General features: G+C 37.4%; 1 protein-coding gene across 1 annotated transcript in view; it reads left to right on the forward strand.

The window, feature by feature from the left end:
* Window positions 1-26303, forward strand: part of FGF10 (fibroblast growth factor 10) — a 62668-nt gene that overhangs the window by 31482 nt on the left and 4883 nt on the right. The window lies entirely within an intron of this gene.

Below are 26303 nucleotides of genomic sequence, written 5' to 3' on the forward strand. Positions count from 1 at the left end.
GTAACTTGGCCAACAAAGCAAATTAAATTTGGTCGTGTGACACTGAGAAATCTTGAAAATACAAAGCAGCAGTAGTATATAGGAAGTATTTAATGAGATTGGTGAATGGAGAGGTGGGAGGAAATTTGATAGTTTAAAGAGGAAGTCATATCATTATGGGCCAGTAACAAGAGTATATATTATAGGCAACTATTGACTAATCTGAAAGCAGGATTTCATCATACAGCTTCATCACAGAATGAATAAGAATTTCTAATGTGATGTAGCCATGAAAAATATAAACACAAGCCTCTAGTGTTCTGCATTAGGGAGTTGCTGTAGAGGTGGAGTAATTGAGGTTCCATTCTGGCACTGTTAAGAGCTCATCTGAAATAAAATGCATGATTCTAGTCAAGAGAAAAATGGAGATGGGAGCTGAGGCAGACACGAAGATGTGGATAGCTCTGCAATGGAGAGGCACAGTTTTACCAAGGAGTCTGAAAAAAACTTACTTGTTTAATCAAGCAAAAGAAAGGCTGAATGAAGATGTAAGACTTCTCTGTTAATATATCTAAGCAGGAAGACAAAAATGAGTAACCCTACAGATATGGAAAGAGATGAGATGACTGCTTACACTAAAAGAGACTAATGATACAGAAGAAAATGAGTAAAAACTGACCCTTTAAAAATTTTGCTGGAATTTATTTTTTTTAACTGAACAATAAGGAGATTTTTGAAAAGCACGTTCAACAAAAGCCTAAGCAGGAATTAAGGTTTATCAGTTTATGAAATGACTATATGATGCAGTTGCTTCACATAACAAGTAACTTAACTCAGCTTTACTCCCTACTTTATACTACCATGATTTAAAGCATCAAACAGGAATATTTAATTTAAGAATAATCATTTGGCATTTGTTGGGTTTAGTAATTTTGTTGGTTCTCAGTGCTTGGTACTGTTTAACACTCCTCTTTGCTAACCACAAAGTATCTGCAGATTTGTATATGCATTGTTATATGGCTTAATGAACAGTTATTCAGATTCATAATTTTTCCTTTTTGGTTTTGCTAGAAAATGGTGGATGATAAGTTAGTTATTTACAAGATAATCAATTACATATGGCTTTTGTCAAGCCACATTTGGAAAGAAATTAGCATGTAACTAAAAAAATTCAAAAACAACAATTTAACATTGTTTTGTTTGTTAAATTACATTAAATGACATTATGTTGGAAACATAAAGAGTAATTTGTCAAAACATGCTTTGCATTTAGCATGAACTAATTTATTAAGCAAAAGAAGTGTATGCAGTTAGTGTACTGAACTGGCTGTTCCTGGTTACTGTTTCCTTTGGGTTTTTAAGAAGTGGTAGAATTCATCTTCTGACACCTTATTTTTAATCATCAAATTCTTTCCTGTTAAAAATGTCACTATTTTTCAAAATCCCAGTCACTTCTTAACTTTTAATGGATGAGTTACTGACATGCATAAGTTGAATAAATCTTAATGAAGAAGTTATTTTCTCTGCTAAAACTCTGATGCAAAGTGTTTCTTCCATGTCCTTTACTACTCAAGTGTTTGAAATCTGACTTCATTAGCAAGTGTACTACTTCATTTAATACCATGATTTTAGTGTCAGTCTTAATATGTTGTCCTACAGCTGAACTTTCTCATTAAATAATATTTATTAAATGAAAAATAAACCAGATAAGTAAATAACATGTTAAAAGTAAATAACATGTTAACATTGATTCTTTTCTAGTTAAAACAGATCTCATGCTACAGATTTGTATTTTTCCAATTATACAAAAGAGAGACACGGTGGACTGTTTAATAATGTGGAGTGCTGTATCATTGCCTATAATAATTACTTGAGCAACTTCCGTGATTCAAAACTGTCGTGGTTTAACCCTGGTGGGCAGGTAAGCTTCACACAGCTGCTTGCTCACTCACCTGCCCAGTGCAACAACGGAGAGAATCAGAGGGGTAGAAGTGACATAACTCGTGGGTTGAGAAAAAGACTGTTTTATAATTTCTTTTAAAAGGAAGGAAAAAAGGAAACAGTGACGAGGAAAAGAAAAAAAAAAAGAAAAAAAAAAAAAAACACAAGAAAAACAAGTGGTGAAAAAACCTACCCAAAAAAAACAGTTGCTCACCAGCAACCAACTAATGCCCAGCCAGTCCCTTAGCAATGGCAGCCCTGGCCAAATGCCCTCCCCAACACTCTGGTCAGTTGGGTTCAGCTGTCCCAGCTGTGTTCCCTCCCAATTCTTGTGCACCCCCAGCCTGCTCACTGGTGGGATGGGGTGAGGAGCAGAAGAGGCCCTGACTGTGTAAGCACTGCTCAGCAGTAACAAAAACATCCCTGTGTTATCAGCACTGTTTTCATCACATATCCAAAACAGCACCATATGAGGTACTATGAAGAAATTTAACTCAATGCCAGCCAAAACCAGTATAAAACCCAATATTGCATTTAGACTTTTGTACACCCCACTACAATCAAAGTAATATCTGTTTAAGTATCCAAGAGCCAAATGCTCAATCAGTAGATACTGAGGAGGCATAATATTATAAAGGGATAGGGGGATGCAGGGTTGAAAGAAATTCAACATTGATTTTAGTGGAAGCAGATTTAGCACGAGAATGAACTTGTTTACATTTAGGCCAGTCTTAAATGTCACTGTGCGTTTATCTTATTTGCCTACACTACTGGCACAAATAAAATATTACTGCAATAAACAAAGCAAAATAATGTTGCCTTGGAAGTTGTATGATGAACTGTCAGTGTTCTTGCGTACTGTAATATCCACTAATTCTGAAATATTCACTAAACTCTGATTTTTATTATTCATTATGTTTTCAGGGACCTGAGCCTTTTTTCAAGCAGTAGATTGTTTCCAGTGTTGGGAAGACTTCCAGGTTGTAAAATGAAAGTATTTTACATAGAGAAGTCAGAAAGCAAGCTTGAGATTTAACTATACCTGACACATCTCTACTAAACCTGCTATCACCACTGTATTTGCCAGCCCTGCTTATGGCTCACAGGAAGAAAAACTATAAACTCCAGCCATTTTGTGCACCCATTTTCAGACACTGCATTTCATAATTACATTTCACAGTTCCTTTTCAGCAAAGCCAGCCAAATGTTTCATTGCAAACTCTTCTTTATTAATGAAGTGTCCCTGTAGAGACAAGGTTTTTGATGATGCTTTCATGAGGTATTTGAGGTTAGTCTGTGAGCATGCTGTGTGAATACACTTCAGCCCTGTGGTGAAGTGCACATTGCAATATAGTCCAACAATTTCAGTTTTCATTTTTTATTGCCTTTTATGTCACTTGACAATGTTTCTGCTTACTTATACTGAAAAATCATGCATTGGGACATCTGGTAGGTGGTTTCTGTGGTGTGGAGAGAGATGCAAACACCTGCATCAATAAGCTTAATATTCATCAACTAGATTACTATTAGTGGATATTATTATCTTTAGGGATATATCAGTGTAAACAGACGTGTTATCTGATGTCACCAAAAACAAATCCTGTTTTACAGATGTCTGCCAAAAGTTGGCTAAACACAGCTGAGCTGAAAAGATACCCATAATTATTGAAAAACTGGGAATACTTTCTGAAAGACATCCTTCTCTGGTTCTAGCTGTTATTTCTTTTGTTTGGCCTTCCTCCAGATGGGAAATAGTTTAGGCAAGATCTATCCATTAGACAACATTGACATCTGTCTTGTGGGTAGAAATATGAGAAGGGAAGATGAATGGTATCTCATGCCTCTGCTGAAATACATCAAATTTTAAGAGAAGCAAATTCACCCTTGGATTACATAAAGTATTTACAAGAGGTCACTATCATTTTGCCTGCATGTAGAATCCTGTAACTTCTTTTTTTCTACATAATTTTCTGTGTCAGAAGTATTCACTACTAGCTAATGCACTTTATACATGTTCAATATAATTTGAGAGTATGAACAATTTCATAGCTGTCCAGCTGTTTGGCTTCTGATGAGAAATACACCTGGGATTTCACATCCAGTTAGATGTACTTCAGAGTTTAGGAGTACATTTCTAAGTTAGATTTTAAATGCTCAATATATATAAGAAGTTTTCATAAACAGTATTTCAGTAGCTAACATTCATATGGTTGGATCTATATTTTTATATCGTGAGGTACGTATATACACAATGGTATATATGTTTAGTACATATGCAAAAGTATGCATGTGAAAAAAAACTTTTCCTACATGCAGTTTAATGTTGTGAACAAGGTGATACTTGCAGGTGCATAAAGATATAACCTCTATCAGTTCAGTTTTGTTGCTGAACTTAAAAGTCATGTGTTCTTTAAGTAAAGGGACGGGTAAAACTGTTCACGGCAACTTAGCCTTTACAACCAGATACCAGTTTATAAATACTATCTGAAGACTTGATATGATTGGAACAAAAGTGGAAACATCACTGGTCAACTGGACCAATGGCCCACAAAAGGATAGCATCTAATGCAGGAAAACAGCTAAGCACCGAGAATCAGAATGAGTCAAACTGAAAGGGTGATGTTTATTCTGGAGAAGAGACAAAAGTATTTCTTCACTATGGTGTTACAAAGCTGTTCAACCAGCTTTAAACTAGCTAGCCTGAGTATCAGCAGCAATCAAGCCACTGGGCTGAATTACTCTGCAGAGCTAACACATTGCGTGCTGAGCACCTAGAAATGCGTGGTGCTAATCCCGTTACGCTAAACACAGTACACATACAAAATAGGAGGCAGTTCCTCTGAAAAATGTGATGACATTAAACATATTATTTGCTTGGGTTTTATTTTTTATCAGATACAGTGTAATGCCTCTAAAGGCATTACTTTAAAATCAAACAATTTAAATAAATCAGTGCAGGCTCCTAGCCCACATGGGAGTTTGTCACACGGGCAGGGCTGCTCACTCAGATGGTGAGATGTCTTAACAAGCAGACAAGTCAAGTTTCCTTTTAAAAGGTCTCTGTATTTCATCAACTGTTCCAAAACCTCTGTAGTTTTGTTTGAATTGTTCTGGTAAGTGATGTTACCCAAGTTTCTCTAGTCACAAACACTAATGAATTCCAAGGATTTCAGAAGAGCTGTTTTCAGTTTACACTGTGGTATTTTCATTTCTCTTTAGCAGTCAAACTCCTACCTCCAGCACCTACACATGCGATTACATATGTTGTTTCTGCACATCATACATATGCATTACTTAGAATTTTATTGTCACAGATATTCAAAAATCAGTGTTTGAAACCAATGCTTGTTTGATGGAAATGAATGCCAAAGTTACTTTAGTTTAAGTCAGTATTCACTATTTTAGTCTTGCATACCTAGAAGTAGTTGTAGATGTGCTGCTTTGTTTACCATACTGATTTATCCTGTGGTTTCAGGCAAAGCAACAGAGGGAGAATGGAGGATAATCTTAAGGAGTAAAGAATTAGGCACACTTTCTATTTATCTCAAAGGAGCAAACATGTTAAATTTTGATATTAAAATTAAACATATACTGACTAGATAAATCTAATAAATTACTGATTAACTTAGTTAACTTAAAAATATGTACACTTGGGAAAGGAGACTGAAAATGCCTTGCCTCTTGGATTTTGCAAGTTATGTTTTCTCTATCCCCCCCCTCCCCCACCCCCCACCCCTCCTTTTGTAGGGTGAAATTTTTGCATTTATTTCTACCTTTTGTAGAGTGTTACCTTCATTTAGTAGTTCCTTCATACATGAGCTATGTGTATCGCTTTTGTGAGAAGAAATGATACTCAAATCCAGTTATAGGTAAAATAACTATTTTTATCTTGAACCAAATTTTTGCATGCTTAGAGTTTTCTGCTTGCTTCTGGCTGAAATTGTTTGTTGCATTTGATTTATAGAACTGAATTTTTCACAATAAAGCCCATAGCCAGTATACAGCATGTATACTCCTGCTGTCCCCAAGCATCTATAGTTTATTTCCACTATCCTCATTTATTTTTCCTGTGGTAGATAAATGGTCACCAACTAACAAAAAATGTTTAGTGATCTTAGCTCAGATATTATAGCATTTCTTATAAATGTTAAAACTCTGTGTCGCAGTTCAAGGCTGTTAGGAAGCTTTTGTTACAATTCAGCTTTTTTATGGTATGTTTTCTTTGAATTGCACTGCAGTGGGGAAGATGAGGAAAAGGCTCTCCTGCTATCTGAAACACATCAAAGGCTTAAGAAACTAAACATGCAAGACATGCTTTTGTTAACATGTGCTGTATCACCATCTTTAGCAGCATATACAGCTTCATGATTTGACAGAATTACTATTTTGCTGCTTACTGATGTGAAAATTTGATACAGTAGAAAACAATTGTTTCTGGAGGGAAATCTCATTTTTTACAAAAATTCTAACCTAAAAATACAACTTTGAAGAAAAAGAAAAAAAAAGATAATAAATTGCTAATATACAGCTATTCTTAGAGTTCTTAATTGTATGGAAAGATAATAGCATCTAGTCTGACTGCTTGTATATCGCAGCCTATTGCATTTTCTACAGTTAACACTGCAAAGGGAATAGTAACTTCCACTTTGAGCAAAACTAATATTTGGCTAATCATATATCCCAGACAGGCATTAGTCGTGGTTTAGACACATTACTATAGAGAGAATCTTCATTTTTTTCTTTGATAGCTAGTACCAAACCTTGATCAAAATTTTTCATTAAAGTGCTTTCATTCTTAATGAATTTTCCTGGATTCAGCTTTCACAATTTGATCTCTTCTGAGTCTCTGAGTATTTTACATTAGGCAGTCATTAGGTTTGGGGGTTTTTGTTGGTTTTTTTTTTTTATAATGAGCAGAAACCTCAACACAGAAATAATCCTAGAAGGGAGCAACGTTTGCCAGTACAGTTGTAACAGCAAACCCTTCCTAACATAGGCCCAGATTTGGACTTGAGTTCTGAAGTTTGAGTTGGAAGCAGTAGGGGAAAGGGAGTGTGGATCTTCCCATTCCTCCATGTGTATAGCCCTAGCTGCCCTTCCCCTCAAGCTCCTGTATTACCAGATTCTGATTTCTGATATTTTTACTTGAAGTAAAACAATAATGGTGGTGATGGTAATCTAATAAATTGGCTAATGAATATGAAATAAATTGTCTAATGAATGCTGCCCTCTACTGCATCAACTCTAGGGTATGCATAGGTCTAGGCTGTTTACAATTAGAGACAATTCTTCCTAAGTTCAAGTGGTAGAGAGGCCTGTTACTGGGTCCTATCCCCACTTCTGCTTTGTAACCACAAATTTGTTACAGTATTTTACACATACTGCTTTCCATTTGTAGACCTCATTGAAAATACTCATCTCTAAATATTCCCAGCTTTTCCCCTCATTCAGAATATGATATACCACTGGGATTTCCTTATCTTGTTTAAACTGAAAATGGGCATGGACTAAGACTGTCAGTTTTGGTTCATTCCATTATAGTTAAAGTAGCAGCCTTTAATCATTACCAGCAATATTAGTGCCACAACAGTGTTTACATCTCAAATATGCTTCTAATTTTCCCAGTCAAAGGCAAATTGTTGGTGATATCTTAATGTTTTTTTTAGGTAGCTAATGCCAAAATGCAAGGTTATGATCTTGATCTGAATATTTCCCAGATGTGTGGTAAGGTGAAAGGTGGAACAGCTAACAGAACTTGACTTCCTATCCATGTTAGTCTAACTTAAGTGAATTCTAAGTCAGGCATAATTAGAGAATGAGACCCCCAGAAGCCTTCACCTTCACAACTGTTTGAGATGAAAGCTTAGTGCTTGGGTGGATGTAACATAATCCACATGTTGGAAGAGAAATCAGAATCAGCTGTCACTGTCTCCTTGCATATGTTTTACAGTGCCCATTAGCCACCACCTTGTCAAAAGTCAGTGATCTTCTCCGAGCTTAATGCTTCTAATTCATTTACAGTGGAATCAGGACCAGATTCTGAATCTGATGCCAGTTCTACCACAGTGACTTCCACTGAGGTTTCAGTTTGCATATGGCGATCCAGTTTTGGAAGAGATCATTGATAGAGATGGATTCTAAGGATCCTTGATCATGGAAGTCACTTAACTCTTTTCCAGGACAGCCATGACAGCAATAACATAGATATCAAAAAGAAGAAATAGAACAACTTAACAGAACTTTGAATTTGGCCCATAGGGTTTGGACCAGATGACCTCCAAAGGCCTTTTCCAACTTAAATTATTTTCTGAATTGAAAAGGGATCTAGAAATCTTTTCTATGTCCCACAACACTGGAATTGTTAAGCTGGGAAACAGAGGTTGATATTCAAATCATTTAAGATAATTAGGAAAGTTTGCTTTTATTAAATATTGTAGCCTCACTGGATAAAACACTGAAATAGAACTGAGATAAGAGTCCTATTTCAAGCTTTGCTATTATTCTGCTAGGTCACGGCTGCAAAGCTATCAGTCTCTTGAATCAACGGTGTTTACTGGCTTCTCAAACTGATCTTTCTGGCTCTGATACCTAATGATACTGGAATGAAGGTCACACTCTCTATGCTAGTATGTACATAAAGGGAAAATGACATCAGGGGCATGACTGTTAAGAGTAAACAGGTAATAGCCTTTGTTTAATGTACATGATAAAAAATATTTTATGAGGGCAGAGTGGGAGGACGTTAGAGTGGTCCTATAACAAGTCCATCAGTGATTTGCTTTAGCCCGCTTGTTACTAAGGTAAGCCAGGTTTCTTGAAGTAAGATTTAAGTATTCATGCTAGTTGTCTTCTCCTAATAGCTTTTGCATCTGCTGGAAATCGTCATTCAGGTTTGTTAATGAATAGCTCTGAGTTTTCATGTAAACAAAGATATAGCTCTTATGAGATAACAGGCAAGCAATCGAAGAAGTGACAAATCATTAGTTCTACACTAAGAAAAATGGTAGATTTAATCAACCACAGGCCATAGATCTGCAAGAACGTTTTTTGTTAGTTTTCAAAGCTATGTATATTTTGTCAGAAGCAGCACAGAAATAAGGAATTGCTGAAGTATCAGCTCATGATTACAGTATATTTCAGGACAGTGCTGATCACTGGCTCTACATATTATACATTAACTAAGAAGAAGATATAAGGCTTCATAAATTAGAGCATACTGCTCATTAAAATCCTTCTATTTCTGAGGCTGGACTTAAGATGGTTTTGAGCAAATAATGGTGAACCAGCTGAGAACTGTGCCAGTCTGGTCACTTATTGATTCATCTGACATCTCCTGTTGAAATGGGATTTAAGGAGGAAGGATAGATCTGGTATAACTTAGGTCAGCCTTTGGAAACTTCCAGTCTCCCTGACTGTGGGTAGTTTGCCTCGGTTTGGGAATGTGGCCACAGAGCTCCCTTTTATGTGCCTCACAGCACTGGATTTGTTACATTGGAAATCAGAGATTGATATTCAAAGACTTAAGATCAATTAGAAAGGATTGCTGAGGTTAGTGGGCACTGGGTCTTGTCAGCTGACATTTGGAGCAGTGGCACTCACAGCTTTGAGATCCTTCAGGCAACATGCTAGAACTCCTTGCACCAGAACTGTTCCACTTCGATACTAGAGAACTGAGAAGGTTTTGCCAACTGGGATTTTGTCATCTCTGTCTTATTAAAGATTTTACAGAGCACTAGCTCTTGCTCAGTATGTACATGAAACATATGGGACATGGAAATTAAAAATCACCTGCAACTAGTGTCAGTAATATATTCGTGTTGCTCTATTGTCATAACAAAGGAAATATTTGCAGTATAATTTCTATCCTGATACAAAAATTTCTTCTATCTTTCCTACCAGAGACTGGTTTATTATCTTCTGCTTTCCCTGAGGGCTTTTATTTTTTCATAGGCAGCTGACAGTGCAACTGGTGGGACTGAGTGGGGTCAGGCAGTCCAGTTGCTTTGTAGTTGCATGGAAGTGAGTTATGATTGTGCAGATGCATGACAGTAGATTTAGCAGTGTCTTATAACTGTTGATTATTCTGTTAGTTTATACACAGCAAGGAGCTCCCAGAGTGTGGTCTTGGCACACACAGATTTCAAAACAGCAAAATAAATAAAGTAAATAAATAGACTGACTGTTTAAAGGAAGCGACTGTGATGCTTAGTCGTATGTTTCAACTTACTCTTTTTCTATCAAGTTCTTTTGTCAGTGTCTACCACAAGGAGAGAGGAGGAGATTACAGTGTGGGCTTGAGGGGGAAAAGAGATGCACTAGGGAAATCATGAATAGAAATAAAATAATTCACTAGAGGTGGGCAGAGGAACATGGACCTTAAGAATCAAATTTTCAGAAGTGGTTCTGTTATCTTCATGCTTTGCTTTGTAGAATACTTGCTGTTTATGAACCTGATTTGTGAAAAGAGTACCCACAAATTTGTAAGTCTTGTAGGAACTACAGTTGGCAGTCCAGCTTTCAGATACTGAATCCTAAGTTCTGTAGGATGCACCAGCATGCAAGCTCATTATTTATTTTTGGTAAGTAGAAGTCCCTTCAAATTTCAAACAGGTCTAGTACTGTTGTCATAATAATGCTTTTCATTACAGAAATAAATAGATTTCTCATTTCTAAACACCACTGACTACAGTGTTTGAATGGTTTCTAATAAAACAAAAAGGAATTACGGTCAGTGTTGCATTTGATCAGATATCAATTAGGATCAACAAGCACAAGCCTGCAAATGAAGAACGTGAGGATGAGGGACATAAAGTTCACAATTTAGAGGCAAGATCTCTAAAGTTTATACATAATCTGTGAAGATGGTGCACTGTGAAACAATTTATGGTCTTGAAGTTTTTGTGAGTAAAATGTAAATGATCACACTCCTACTGTCGCCTAGAGCTACCACATACCTGAACTGACCTCTTCTGCTGTCTATGCCTTTTAATGATTCTTTGCATTTCTTCTAGAATTCCAGTGCATTGACCAGAAATATCATACAGTAGTTGTGACTGGTTTCTGTGTAACCAAAAATCCTGAACAGTCCAGGACATGAGCTGCACACCATGCACGCTGTCAGTCCATACATTTCTAGAAGTGTTTGATTTCCTATGCAAAGACTGTACAGAACACTGCTTTGTAGCATAGCAAGTCCAGCATTTTCAGAAACATTTGATTGACTTCTTGTGTGTGGTAACACAGCTGTATAGGCTTGGAAGAAATTTCAGGAGATCATGTGGTGCATCCCCTTGTCCCACAATGTACATATGGATGATACCTATCAACAACTCCGCTGGACACTTTTATCACCTGCTCTTAAAGACTGCACACACTCCAAAGCATCTTTAATGAATACAGAGAGGTTTTACCGCCCTTATTAAAATCTTCTTATCCTTAATATTCTCTCTTATTCTTTTGTGCTCTTGAGCCCATTATTTCTGTTGTCACCTGCATGGAATATTCCCCTCCTCTTTCCAGATATTTTTTAAGTATGTGAAAGTTACTGATATGCTATCTCTTACCAAATCTCCTCTTCTTAAGATAAACAGGATGAATTTGTTTAATTTTCCATTGCAAATCAATTTTTCTAGACCTATGGCCATGCTGGTTGCCCTCCTTAGACATATCTTGAAATGAGCATAGAGCCTAGATGAAGCCTTCCAAGTGCTGAATAATGTGGAGAGATGGTCTTTTGCATTTCACACACTATATTCATGTTTAGACATGTTAGGAACATGTTTGCTTTCGCTGTTGTTCACTCAAGCCCTAACTGTGGACCACCAGCCACCCAGACACTTTTCTGCAAAATGGCTATCTGATTTTTCTTCATCCTGTATTTGCATTTACTCAATACTTCATTCCATTTTGGCAGTGAATCATTGAGAATGATTCTCTAAATATGGTTTTCTAGCCTGTTTTTCATCCTACTTAAAATACAGTTTTATATGAAACTAGTGTATTTGTGATAATGTAATGTGATAGTGTCAAAAGCCTAACTACATAGCTTTTTTCATGATATGACCTGTTACATTGTCATATGAATGAAATTAAACAGAATTTGCTCTTGACAAATCTTTGTTGGCTGTTTCTCTGCTTTCTTCCATTTCTCTATATGAGGGGATGTATATGTAAGAATTAAAGGGCAACTCCAATGCTTCAGACTAAAGGTCAAGTCTGGTTTCCTGTCTCTGACAGTAGCAGTAGCAATAGCCTATTTACTTGTCCTAGGAACACGTTTTTGGAATTAATTGTTCTGATTGCTATTCATTTCATGTAAACTGACATGGTACTAATGACTACTGTAATCTAACAAATATGGAAAAATACCTTCTTTCGTTTTAAACATCTGGCCAATAATTTCATTTAAGATTCAGTGGGTAGTTGCTCTTTGTTCACTTTCTCAATGTTGCCTACAATTTTGTAGATTCGTGCTCCTCAAGCCATTTCTGTTCCACCCTGAGAAGCCCTAGGTTTTATTTATTCCTCAAACAATAGTTAATCCTTATTTCTGACCATGCATGTTGCCCTTTCCTGTAGCTTTTCCAGTTCTGTTCCATCTTTTATGAGATGAGAGGCTAGGGTAGCGTGCTTGTTCAAAATACAAGCACAGATGGATTTAAACTCTGCTGCTATATTTTCCATTTCCTAAACGTTCCCTACCCCTGTACTGTACATTCCTAATTTTTGTTTTGCTATCTATTATAAGAGTAAGAAGTGATAGCTGGGCCATAAGCCATTCTGTAACACATTCCGTGTTTATAAACCTAACGTTACTTTCCCTGTGTGCACCAGTTTTTACAACATTCACGTACATTGAGTTTTATCTATTATTTTATTGCCTTGTCAGCTTGGATCCTGAGATTCTTCTGCAGTTACTCCCAGTTCCTTCAGATTTACTACCCTGAATAGTTTAGTATAATCAGCAGGGTTTGTCATGGCATTACTGTGGATCATTAATGAAAATGTTGAACGCAGACAACGCCAGGACTTTGCCGATTACTTTCCTGAGAAAACTGGTTACTTTTGTTCCCTTATTTTAACACATCACTGTTTATTTATTGTTATCTATACATCAGCTACACAACATGTGTATAGAAATGCTGATGCTTCTTGAAATATACAAGCAGTAAGACATTGTACATAGTTTTATATTTACTGTCTACATAGTTTTATATTTACTGTCTGTGCCCAGGCTGTATAAGCAGCACATGCACCATTGCTCTGACATTGCTCAGAAGTGTCTGTCTCCAAATGCAGAATCCGAGACAAAATATTGTAGCTCTGTTCTTCAGCTGCTCATCCCAATAGCTGTCTAGGACTTCGTCTACAATGTCGGATAACTTAACTCCCCAGGTGGCTTTTGGATGCAGCACTCCTGACCTTTCACATTACACATGTTAGTTCACGCTTAGCTGGTTTTGGCATGAACGATTTCCTCCTGGGATGAACCTCCACAAAATTCTCAGGATAGTTCACTGCAGGGACCACTCCTAAGAGGGTATATGGACAAGACCAAGCCAGGCTTGGTTCCTTTGGTTTTATTCACTCTCGTGCCAGGCCCTGCAAGGGGATCTCTACATGACCTTGGCATCAGACCATACAAACAGTGAACTGGTGGGTTGCCACACAGTCTTCACAATATGTCAGTCACCCAGAACAGAAAAAACACAGACGTGTCTGAGGGCTATGGGTAAAGTCTCTAGAGGTAATAGCCTGAGGAAGATTGAACCAAGCACTCTCAGGGATGCACGAGACCACCCTAGAAGGTGCGAATACGGTTGTCAACCAGTTTTCACCAAATGGCCTAGGGGCCAGGTGCTCTTTGCAAGGTTAGACAGTAGTGTAAGGAAAGATATCTCTGAACCTGAAATAAAAGTACAGGAGGTTCTTTGCCCTCTACACATCCCCTGACAAGGATACTGCTGGGATCATAGCAGAAACTGCACTCACTGTCAGCTAAGTAGTTGATTGGGGGTGGTTGGCTGAGTGGGATTTTGTGCTGTTAGACTCCAGTGAGCAGAAACCCCAATTTAAATACAGAAGGTTGAGTAGAAAAGCTGGAAAGAATGTATCAAGCCTTCTGAATTGTATTGTCTGTTAACTGTCCCAAGCATAGTTTTGTGAGTATTTGTGCAAGAGAGTTACATAGTTCAAGAAAAGGGAATACCAAAAAGATTTCAGCAACCCAGGCTAGGGAATCAGAGTTTGTATAAAAGGACAAGACATGAGGCGCAAGAATGTGTGCAATTAGATCACATAATCCCGTGTGCAAAACATGCTTGTTAGCTGCTATCTGAGGATGCCAGCAGAGGAGATGGGAAACAATATAGAAGGAGACTTGAAGATAATGAAAGCAGAAGGGTGTGAAGTGATTGTGCTCTGCAGATCGGCCTTTTAAGTTTCTGTGCAAGACTGACGATTTTGTCATCCTGCTTTTTGATGAGGTGTTGAATGAACGTTTAAGATGACAGCACTTATCACTGCTCATCAAAGTTTAAAAAAAACTGTTTGTACTAAAAGACTGAAGATACTAGGTCCAGCCAGGTTAGGAGACAGTCAAGTATTAAAGATGAAAACACTGTGAAAGACATATATCAGGTGCTTGCACTATAGCGGGCAATAGTTTACATCTGTGTGCAAGAGTACAGACCTTGTGACTTGCTTTAGTGTTTCAGCATACCTTTGATGATGAAAGAAGCGTACAAAATATGTAAGACAAAGTACAAATCTACCATTAAAAATGAGAAGCTGATCACATAGCATTATAACAAGAATAATACAGTTATGGAATTGTGTCTTTTTGATTGGTTGTAATTTAAGATTAATTAAGTACACAGAATTATTTATGTCAGAAAAAAACAAAAAATGGACAAATCAATGAACTAGTGATCAGAGGTCATTGAGTTCTTTTCAGCTGCTAAACTGTTAGCCTTAACAACTGATATAGTAACAACTTGCAATCAATTTATCTTTATTTACTTAAAGACTGTGCAATAACAATTCTCATAATAATTGTGTCTTTCAATAAATATTTTGTCTGAAAAAGGTTAGACAGTAGTTTGTTTGCAAAGTACCCAAGGGGTTATGAGTTACTCACAACCTATGACTGGTCATCTTAAATCATATACAACATTCACCCAAACTATGCAAATATGAGTATTAGGGTCAGAGACCTGCCTTTCAATTGATCACATCCGGGTCAGTTAAGAAAAGAATTTGTGGAGAAAAAAAAAAGCTACAAGGGACAAACAACAGTTAGGAGTTTTAAGATAGACTGAAATACTGTTTGCAGTCATTTACTTAATACTGATCAACCATACCACACAGCTGCCCTAATCTACACTTCTCAGATGTTCATTCTGTTCCCACAGTCATTATAAAGTTTCCTTAAAAAAGTGATTATTGTGACCAAGCAATACTAGGAATACTTGCGGCATTGTAGAAGAAAACTGCTGAAAGTGTTGATAAGTAACTGCCACCAAGGATAATTATGTGAAAAAGAATGATCATTATAGCTGTCCAGTGGTAGTCTTGCATTATAAACATGTGGATCCCATATTTTAAAATACCATGGATTCCCTGTTCCTGTGTGAGGCGAAGACAGACATAAACCATTAGAACCAACAACTAATTGATGTGGTGGATTAGTGTGTTTAGCAACTTTCTGATTTGCAAGGAAAACACTAAAACATCCTTTTTTTCCAAAGAAACATAGTAGTAGCAGGATACTGCTAGGAATTGTACCTAGTCATGGTCTCTTAAAGAGGACCCTGTAGAACTTTGTGATTTTTGTATTTTACCACATTACTAGGTCATTATGCCCATACAGATTTAGAAGAGGATCCTACCTGCCACAGGCAGTGCAATGCACATTGCCAAGCTTTGTGGTACAGCTATGCAGTGAGTTTCCTTCTGTCTCCTACCTTCACAAGAAGATAAGTATTTGAGAGTAGCAAATGAGAAACCATATTTTTCCAGTCCTGTTGTCTTGCACAATGGGGAGTCGAGATCCATCGTAAGAACAAATGAGGCCCAAAATTAAACATAACTGTTGAAAGAAACTGTTGTCTCATTTTGATGTGCAGCTGAGCAGCCTTAGCTAGAGCAACAGCCACAGTATGTGTCAGGCAGTCCCAGTAGGAGGCAAAAAACCTGTCATTTGGATAAAGATTGTTGACAGACAAGTAGCAGAGGCCATCTGCAGCACACTGACTTTCGTAAGTCTCACAACTTCCATACAATGTCTCATAGGGATGCCTTTTTTCATCTGTTTGTACATACTCTGACCACTTTAGCACCCAGACTTACTTCCATCTGCTCATATGTGTCAGTGCCTAAATAGCGATTGGCTCCATTTAATTATAATTTGTGCCGCACTTGTGAATGTCTGTCCTGTATCTGCTAGAAGCTCCTGACTGAGCAGCAGCTGACTGCCTGAGCAAGTGAAGTCCTGCCTTTCCTGAGATTGTAGATTGTCCTGGTTTCAGCTGGGATAGAGTTAACTGTCTTCCTAGTAGCTGGTACAGTGCTATGTTTTGAGTTCAGTATGTGAAGAATGTTGATAACACTGATGTTTTCAGTTGTTGCTCGGTAGTGTTTAGACTATAGTCAAGGATTTTTCAGCTTCTCATGCCCAGCCAAGGCACCTGACCCGAACTGGCCAACAGTGTATTCCATACCATGGGACGTCCCATCTAGTTTAGGAACTGGGAAGGGGGGGCGGGGAATCGCCGCTCGGGGACTGACTGGGTGTCGGTTGGCGGGTGGTGAGCAATTGCCCTGCGCATCATTTGTACATTTCAATCCTTTTACTACTACTGTTGTCATTTTATTAGTGTTATCATTATCATTATTAGTTTCTTCCTTTCTGTTCTATTAAACCGTTCTTATCTCAACCCAGGAGTTTTACTTCTTTTCCCGATTTTTCTCCCCCATCCCACTGGATGGGGGGGGAGTGACTGAGCGGCTGCCTGGTGCTTAGTTGCTGGCTGGGGTTAAACCACGACACAGGTGATGGACAGCTACTCCTCCTAGCAGTCACCATGCATTTTGACTGTTTCTTCTGCAGTGCCACTGCCTATGCATTTTCCCTTCCTTGTGTGTTGGGATGGGCAATAAATGAAACAGCCTTAACTCCATCCAGTTTCTTCCAATTTGCAATTATTCACATTGAAACTTATAGAAATGGTAAAATGCAGGAGGTGAACGTAACGACCATGCATGTGAAAGATAACTCAGGATTCCACCTAGGTTGAAGTAGGCAGTTCCGCACACCCCTGAGAAAATTTACTGAGCTGTACTAGTCTCTTATAAGCTTTCCATTCTCCTGTGTATTTCTGTGGAAACCTAGAAATTTAAGATTTGGCAGAAATCCTGAGTGCCTGGTCCTGTCTACTAAATGGAAACATATATGGACTGCCAAGTTTCGATTAGGATTTGGATTGGGATCCAAGTTTCCTTATAAACACATGAAGTAATCTTTCTGCTCAATTCAGTACCCATTACGCCTTAGTTAGAACATTGGTCCAGTCTTGGGCACCTCACTTCAAAAAAATTAGCCAATTGGAAAGAGACCAGAAAGAGAGCAATAGGAGGTCTAGAAAACATATACTACTAGGAATGACTGCAAAGGCTTGGATTGTTTAGTCCTTAGGGGTTTAAGTTGATTTGTTTTCTATTCAGAGTTATTTCCAAGCCAGATCATTCCAATGATTTTGTTTATAGTGCTGCTCCACAAACAGTTATATTTGAAGGGTTGGTGAACTTCAGCACAGAGGCAGGAAGAAGTATCTGGGGGAAGGGAGGGCTGAAACTGTTTAAGCCATCTTTGTCAAGAGATCTAACAAATCGGATAACTACAACCCTGCATCTAACCATATATACTAGGTGGGGGTGGGGTCGGGGGTGTTTTGTTTTCCTTTTTTTCTATTGGCATATGAATTGCTACCATTTCTTGATCAGTATGAGTCATCAGTTATAACTCCTCCATCCCAGAAACAGATCAGATAATGGATTCTGACACTGTCTGTGTCTAACCTACAAGTTATCAATCAATTCTTGCAATGCTGGTGTCAAGCATGCTGAAATGTTCAGACCTTTGTATTTTCCATCAACATTCATGTAGCTGGCTGTATCTCTTCCCGTCTTGGCTTAAAGCATGGAGCTCAAGAAATCTGAGCTCTGATTAACAGAGCTAGGTACAGTTGGCCCTACCTGTAGCCACCCCTTGTCCACAGCATGAATTAAATCCATGTGAAGGAAGCAAACATGTTTATCTTCCCTCCTGCAAGACAGTTTTAGCACTTTGGCTAAATCTGATTACATGCTTGCATGTTAGTGATGAAAGTGATGGACAAGGTGTCCTTGAGGGCAGATCTGAACTCATCTCAACTGACAGCATAGATGTGTCCTCAAAGTCACTTCTGCATTTCCTTTGCTTAAGTTTAACCCATCTAACTTTGGACATTTAGGCTAACTGTATTCCTGAATTAATTGTTTCTGTTACATGTCAGGATGTATACTAGCTAAATTGATTCCTGCCATTCTTGTAGCTAAACTTAAACTCCTCCTTTGCTAACCAACAGCTCTCACTACTGCATTACTAATGAGGTTCTCTCTTCCCATGTACCCTACTTCTGCCACCTTTCCATTTACTTCCTCTACAGACAAGCGTTGGCTGAGTGGTCCTTGCTCTGCTCTGAAATTAAAGCCATGAAAGCAGCAGATAAGGAAAGGAAAAGCAGTTTAGTTTCCTTTAATCCCCTTGTGGGTCTGAGAAAGGGCTCTAATAATTAGTCTTTTATGTGATCTTTATGCACCAAGGAGATTTCACATCTTATGCTGATATTGTGCTAATGCAGGAAGGCTCAGAGGTCCTCTTCCCACAGCCTTCCAGAAGTTTGGATACATATCTCAGGCTTATCCAAATGCATCAGATGTGGGAATTGGACTGGAAAGCTCATGGGACATTCACATTTTGGCTATAGTTGATCTAACTATGACACATTAGCAGCTTGCTTTGTGGTCTTTCAGTACTTTCACTTCTGATTTAGAGCAGGAAGGGTGGAGGTCTCAGAAAATATTAAATAATAATAAAAAGCACCAAACTGATTTAACTTCAGGTGAAGTTTTAGTTTTAAGTCAAAGCTCAGGTTATGGATCAGGTTGGTTATTATCTGAGATTTCTGCCCATAACTGTGGCATCATGGGTTGTGAGATTTGTATCTTAAGCTGCGTTCCAAAGAAAACCGCAAAGTCTGTAAGAGATTACATTTTAGTGGAACTACTTTGCTTCATTGAAAAAGCTGCCAAAAGCAAGTCTTGCTTAGACCATCTTCAGTTTTCTAGGTTTGTTTTATCTTCTACTTCCACCATCTTCCTCCTTCTGTTGTCAATAATTCTTATGAAAAACAAATAAAAGATAGGGATAACTATAACTTCTCATTTGGGGGATGTTTTCAACTTGCTTTGCACAGGTGTAACTTGTGAAACAGAGTGGAAAGAGAGTTAGTGGGCTCATAATCCTTAGCACTTCACTCTTTCATGACCACATCCAACCAGTCTCATTTCTTCTAACCAGCTACTAAGAGCAGCTTTTTGAAATATCAAATCTTTAACATTATGCCTTAATCACAAACTTTGTTTGACCCAAGCCAATGCCAGTCAAAGGTACCCCTTCAGAGAAGCTCCCTGGAGGATGCACACAAAGTTCTTAAAAGTCAGTTTAGAGGAATGTTACCAATTTCCATCCTTTCCACCAAAAGCAGCAGCTGTCTTCACAGGCCCAGCAGGTTCTTGTCACCATTTGGGAAACTGGAAAGTTTTGGAAGCTCTCAGTCATCATCACATTCCATCCAGCTGAACGCACTCTTCATCTGTGGTATTTATGCAGACAGAAGAGAGGGCAAGGGAGGGAGGGGTTGCCTGTAGGTTGCCATGTATATGGGATAATCTCTGAAAGGGGGAGGAAGGTGCAAGGTGGTCCTGTTCCTTTACATTAAGAGGACTGCAGCTAGGGTTGCAGACATTTAAAGTGCATTTTAAGAACTTATTACACCAATGACGCAGCTACAGAAAAATGGTCACTGCCTCACACTGCAAAGTTGAATTTGGTCCCAGAATCAAGTGGTTCTCTTTGCAGGGTATGCTTGAATCCATTGCAGTACTGCCTCGATAATACATCTGGTACTCTGTCAAGTTGTCTTTCCTAACAAATTGCTTGACAAAATTTCACTCAAGTTCTAGGATATTTTGTAATTTTTTTGCTTCATATTACCAGCATTTTTATAAAAACATAGGACATTTGGAATTAGCATACAGAATTACGTAAGTGAAATTTTTCACTTGTATTTTTTACAGTCCCTCTGTGCAGAGCAAGACAGCCAGTCAGCTTTCTGTTGCCTTGTCATTTATATAATGATCACTTTGACAAACTATAAAAATACAGTTTATTTAAGTTAAATATATTTGAGTTCTATTGGGAGTATGTTTCTAGCCTTTGAGACCTGTAAAGAGAGCACATGCATAGCTACAGGGCACATCTCAAGTTGATATTTGAAATGTTTCTAATTATAATGACTTGGAAATGGTTTGGGTATTGAAAGCTATGCTTTTACAGTGCATGTGGTCAAAGCGGATTAGTTGTAATTGTTGAAGTTTACAGAGTTATGGCTGTAAAATAATAGTGTGCTATCTGTTTTAAAACCATAATGGAGGCCACAGAATAATTTTTTTTTTTATTATTCTATTTTCCTTTCCAAGTTCCTAAAAAGCATGGAACCAGAAATGAGTAACTACTAACGAGAATTTTCCCCCTAAGAATATTAATTTTTTGTAGTGCTTATTATCAAGCCTAATTGCAAGTCACATGATATCATGGAAATTACTTTACACATTCTCTTGGAATGAAAAGTTTTAAGGCATGGAAATGCCTGAGCCCAGGCAATGTTATAAAGTCAGATACAAGAAACGTACAAGGAAGTATGCTGAAATGCCTTTTTTGTTTCAGTCTTCACAGAAAAGAAACAGGAGCTCCAAAGAGAAGCTAACATTGGTTGGAATAGAGAGAGAACAAAATGAAAATGAGTCAGATGTTATCTGTTTTTCACTTGATAAAATTTACTTGCTCTACTGAGTAGGCTGGCAAGCCTTTAGAGATTAATTCTGAAAACTTGAGGAGAAAAATGACTCCCCACGTAACTGAGGAAGTAGTAAATATAATACCTATCTTTTAAAAGGGAAAAAAACAAAGACCTAGAGACAAATCATCATATCCTGAGAAAAAAAAATGGGAAAAGCAATTTTTAAATATATGTTTATAAGCACCTGAGAAATTATCAACCAAAAATAATTAATCAAAGAATTAATCAAAGAGAAGTAATATCAAACCAACCTAATTTTCAACTGTGATGAGATAAAAATCTTCATGTGTAGCAGAGAAGCAGTAGATACCATCAGTTTGGGAAAGATTTTTGAAACTAATGTCCCTAATGATATTCTCTTAACCAAGACCAGCAAGCAAAATATAAGTGGAATTCTTACACTATGGAAAGCCATATTCAGGACTCAGGACTCACCAGTTTTTCACTGCCAATCTGAACAGAGGCATCAAGTTCCGCAAAGTCTCTTCAAGGTATCTCCTAATCAAAAATTCATTAATAATTTGAATGAAGGAATTGAAAATATGGTTATAAAAGTTGCAGGCAATATGAAACTTGGAATAGTTGCAAGTACTTTGGAGGACTAATAAGAACTCAAAACAACATTGACAAATTAGAGAAATTATAAAATAAACAAGAGACCACTTAAATGGGGCATGTGCAAAGTATGACATTTAACTAGGAGTCATCAAATTCACAACTACAGAATGAGGAATGATTGCTTACATTTCTTCCATGTATGCAAGGGTGATGGATCACAAATCAAACATGAATCAGTATTATCATATTAGTCTAAAAAAAAAAGGAAGTATGCATAAATGTATGAGTATGCATATATCCTTTGCAGGAAAAGTGAAATATTCCTTCATGTATTAACACTGGTAAGATTTCAGCAAGAGTACTATGGCTGTGTTGTGAACAAAAGCAACAGGAGTGTTCAAAGATCTAGAAAACCTGAAAGATTTAAGGAAAGCATTGAAAAACTGGGATTGTTCAGAGAGCAAAAGTTGGTAGGTAGATAGGTAGGTGTGATAATAATTCCTGAATATGTAAAAGGTTTCTGCAAAGAAAAAAAAAAATCTCTTTTTTTATGTTAGTTTACAGTTTAAACAAGAATTAATGGGCTCAAATTACAACAAGGCCATTTAAATTGGATACTAAAAAAAACTTTCTAATGTAGATAGTGGAATAAGTTACACGGTAGGTCGTAGAAACGCATTTTTTGGAGGTGTCTGAGATCAATCATCTGTCAAGAATAGCTTTCCTAACTAAGGCCAGTGGAGTACCCACAGTGGTCTGGTATCCTTTCAGCCATATTGTCTAATAGGCTCTTATGTCCAAGCCTGGAGCACTTGAAGAATATGAAATTTTACAGAGTTATTCTTGAGAGCCCATGGAAAACATATTTTTTTATTGCAGTAATATAGAAGTCCAATCACAGCCCGAGACTCTGCTACATAAACCTTGAAGAAAATACAAAATTATTTGTGCCCTCAAAGAAGTCAGTTCCATTAGATAGTGAAAACACTACAGTTTTAACCTTCATACTGTATGTCTCGATTTCTTTTTTTTATACATTCCTGCTGAATTTAATAATGACTCAAGAATAATCAAATACATATTTTCACCCTTACATCAAAGGCATTTGATTTAAATCCAGTCTTTTCAAAGTTTTGAAAAGTCCTTATGACTTCTGCTCGTAGATCCATGTCAGATGAATTGGTGCTCTCATGCTGACTTTTGAAATTTGTGTCTACGTCACTGACACCTATGAAAAGATTCTTATTGCCTTCAGTAGATTTCTGTCAAACTTATGAGGGAATCTCCTCCTGAGAAAATCTGTAAATAATACTGAATAATTTGCAATCTACACAAAAGCTAGTTCTGTGCTTGTAACTAGTATGTAACTCCAGTGAAGTCTCCAGGGTGTACAGAGAGTAGTAGAGTAGATAAGTACCAAATTATGTCCCTGCTACCCAAGGGGTATTAGATTCAAGACTTTTAGATTCATTCGAAAGAAAAACAGCCATTAAAATTTCCCCTTCTCCCCCCCAAAGTACTGCAGAGGTTAGAATATGCAAAATTGTCACTGAACATTACACATTTTTCAACTTCCAAATATACAAAACACATTCAGTGAGAATAAATCCCCGATCATTGGTGATGAGATCAAACTAATAATAGTTCCAAAGAATTCAGCTATATTTGGCTCCAGTTAAATAGTGTAACTAGGCATAATCAGGCTAGTTACTGTGGATGTGATGTAAATGTACTAACATTTGTCCTTATGACCTACTTTCAGCTGCCCCACTGTGGATATAATGGAGTTTGAGATTGCAAACAAACTTTACCAGAAAAAATTACTATATTTTCATGAATTATATGAATACTTCTGTTGCTTTAACTTAGGTATTGTACTGAAGAGCAGTGTGTCTCCATCATTCAAGTGCAAGAGATTTAAAATGGGTTAATTCAGTGCAAGTTTCTTATTTAAGCACTGTTCTCCTTCAGCTGCAAGTGTAATAGTCAATTGAAATGAACTAATATGGTGTCATTGTTACAAGGATAATATGACAAAATATAACTCTGTGTAATCCATTTCAACATAAAAATTAATAATGGCATATGTTATGCCAGTTTCTTCTTTTTTTTTTTTTTTCTTACTGCTGTTGTTAGAAATGGACCCAGCCTAGTGGATCCACAGTGCCATGGTTCAGGTTACAGCAATTAATTTCTGTAGAAAGAATTAACTAAATTCTTCTCATCACTTTTTGGCATGGAAAATACAAAACCCCATGTCACTCATAAAAAGAAATGGGCATTGTAGCACTGCTTGCACCACATTCTTACCCTCTAATAGGTTCTCATCCACTTAAGGCACTCCACTTAACTGATTTCAAGCACAAATAGTTCAGGAGATGTCCCGCAGGAGAGAAATATTAAAGACCACTGCTCTGTCTTAATGCTTTCACAGAAAATCAAGAAAGCAACTTTGGCTTTTCTTTGCTGTGAAAATGAGCAACATTCTAAGAGTAATACAAGCATAATAGGTCTTGGCTGGTATGGACTCACTGATCTGCTTATATCAACAGCATGCCACTGGTATATATGAGCTGACTATCAATGACTCACAACTTTTCTTGAGATTAGAGAGTATAATTCTCTTCATTTTACATATGGAAAATGATATATGGCTGCTTTGCAACAGTAGACAAGTTAGCCTTAAAAGTAGGTCAAGGGTCTTAACTGACTCTTCCCTCACATTTTCTGTGTCGTCCTAGATTACAGTTCCCCTAAATTATAGCTCCTCTTATTTCCACCTAAGCACCTCGTGCTAATTCTCAAGCTAACATTACATATAAGTAGCTAATGAAGTTGTGTTTAGAGTTTTCATTTAAATAACCGGCCATATCTTTTCGGCTTGGCAGTAGTTAGGCAGCTCCAGATACCAGAGGGGCCTTTTCAGAGGGGCCATTGCTGCTACTGAGTTGGACACCACTGATGATGGAGTGAGCTGATTTTGGAAACTGTTGTTTTTAACCCCCTCACAGGTAGCAGACTTGCAGTGCTTTATGTAACTGCATTCACTCTGTTCAAGTCTGGGTTTAAAGCCCAAGAGGCAATTGGTACAGAATTATTCTCACATGGCTCAGTGGATATTCAGATCTTTCACTGCATAGATGAAGTTTTCTTAGTTTATATGTCCATCCTTAGCACTGCTGATTTTTCATGCTGCAATTAAGAATGTTACCATAACAATCTTACAGCAGAAAGCTTTATCAGGTTTGTTGGTTTTTTAATAATACATGATCATTTGTGTCTATCAACATTTATATTTGCATTTTGATACCAACATTTAAACAAAATAATCCTCCACTTTCATGTCTTCATAGGTTTGGACAAGAAAGTTTTTTTTTGATAGCATTTCTGCTTTGGTTTGATATGGTCCACTTTCTGAAGGGCTTTACTAGATCCTAGACCTGCTGGTTTTTATCTTACAGTTCTCACTGAAGTCTTTCTCATATGGAGGGACTATAGACCTTTTAGTTGTGGCCAACCTAATGCTTCTTGCTAAGTAAACACAAAGTGTCTGGTAATTGCACTGGAATTTATATATCTTCATATCAAAATTTGTGCAGTTTATATAAGTATAGAATTTTATATATATTTTAAAATGCATCTAGGATTGGGTTTTTGACAATAAAAGGAGGTCTTTCATGTTAAATTGCCTAGTTTGATATTCTCTCTCTTCTTCACATGCATAAACTATGTCATCATTTACTTCCCAATAAAAATCAGCTATTAGTTTTTCATGCTTAATTCACAGACACTGCCCAGATAACATCAAAGTCTGCTTCTAGTCACAGAAAAAGTAACACCCTCACTCCTGAGTTGCATAGACCAGTTCAATAGCCATACAGAATGACTTTTGCATCGTTATAAAGCATTCATTTTCAAAAAACTTTACAGTGAAAGAACTTCCTCCGCACCTCCGCTGCACACTGAAGTCCACATGGCTGCAAAGTCTGAACAGACAGCGTTCAGTTTTCACGGACAGAAAATCAGCATTTCCAGAAAAAGCACTGAATACCAAGTTACACTGTTGGCTTCAGTTGATGTGTGGTTACCATAAGGAATTTTTAAGTAAATGAAAAAACGTATGGATTTTCCAGTACTATCCTACTCAGACAAAAAGCATAGCACATATTTTGGAGGAAATTACTGCAGTTTTGTTTGGTTTTTTTTTTTATGCAGGTAGCAACTCATCAGTGTTTTTCCAGCTCATCTATTTGTCACATTATTTGTTGGCTTGGTCTAGGATGTTCTTTACAATTTCTCAGCACTTTTGGCCCTCCTTTAATTTCCCCACTGGTAGACCCTTAGACACCACTGAGTTAGACTGGCTATTGTTCTGACTACTACTACTTTAATATCAGGAGAAATGTTGGAGCCAAGCGTACTACCTGGATAGACCATTTAGAAGTTATTTGGTTGGAGCCATTTTTATCCTGTATTAAGACTCAATCCTGAAACAACATAGCCATCCAGTTACTCTAGTAATAGCTGAAAAGGGATCTCTGAAGTCATAATGTAAGTTGTAGTAACTTCTACTACTCCCAAATAAGTATGCTCTAGGGCAGAAAACATAGAGATGAAAATCTCTTGTCTCCTATTACTACTCCC

Source organism: Haliaeetus leucocephalus, unplaced genomic scaffold (assembly GCF_000737465.1).
Source record: "Haliaeetus leucocephalus isolate CR32 unplaced genomic scaffold, Haliaeetus_leucocephalus-4.0 Scaffold120, whole genome shotgun sequence".
Classification (NCBI taxonomy): Eukaryota; Metazoa; Chordata; class Aves; order Accipitriformes; family Accipitridae; genus Haliaeetus; species Haliaeetus leucocephalus.